Here is a 1,090-nt window from a genome sequence, read left to right as displayed (position 1 = left end):
GTATTTTGTTCCCATGGACAGCTTGATGGTTCCGTCAAAATTTTTGACAGAAGCCAGCCTGAAGGTTGTCTAGCCAAACACTCAGCCCACACACTGAGAGATAAGTCCACCAAATGTATCCCTTTACTGTCTGGGTTTTTCAAATTCCCAGCAAAACATTTGAAAAAAAAAAAAAGGAGTGAAACCTTCCTGCCAATTGCATTAGGTAGTCCAAGGGTCTTTCCATTAAGGTAAGGCTCTGGCCTGAGCACGGATCATTCTGGCTTATGCTGAGCCATCCAGAAGAACAGGAGAAGATACACAGCTTAAGTGGCTGTGGATATCTATTTTACTTCTATAGCTCCCCTCCAGGTCATTATTTTATGTAATCATATAGTTTTAGTGAGTCCAGAGCTATTAGGATATAGAGGTCTTCATTACAGATTTTCTTTGGAAGCCTACTAACAATACAGATTTCTTTAAAATTTATTTTTGAAGGAAAAAGTGATAAAGTGTATTTTCCATTTAATTCAAAGGAGCAATTCTATAAGGATGAGGTTAAAACAGGCTAAGGCATCCTAAGATATTTAAACCTGACATTTATTAGGGCATAAAAGCACACTTTTATTGGTTCACTGCAGAATTTACAGCTACAGTTAAGAATATTACCTTACAGTATATTTCAAAAAATTCTATTTTCTGTAACATACTAGCTACCTTAGCTGGTAAAAAGTTTTTCTGATACATGTACATTACTTTATTGACTTGCACTTTGCTCTGTGATGGATTTATTCCTTTAAGTGACACCGAAAGTAACAAATATAAGACTTCAGATGAAAAACACTTTTATTGGCACACTGGAGAGAGAAAGTAAAAGCAGTGTATAAAAGCTTGGCACAAGCAGTCTGCATTTGTGAGATGAGGCCAAATTAATGAGGAAAACCAGTAAAATGGAGCTTCAGCATGCTGTTCATTTTCCAAAAAAAAAAAAAAACCCAGAAAGACTGAAAGCCTGGTTGTGAATTTTTCACTGAAGTGCAAGCAGTAGTATATTTTATTGCCCTACGGAAAACAGAGGGGTTTTCCCAATTCCAAAAATATCCCACTGCAC

The sequence above is a fragment of the Corvus cornix genome, chromosome 1 (genome assembly GCF_000738735.6).
Source record: "Corvus cornix cornix isolate S_Up_H32 chromosome 1, ASM73873v5, whole genome shotgun sequence".
NCBI classification, from domain to species: domain Eukaryota; kingdom Metazoa; phylum Chordata; class Aves; order Passeriformes; family Corvidae; genus Corvus; species Corvus cornix.
Note: the sequence above shows the minus strand (reverse complement) of the source record.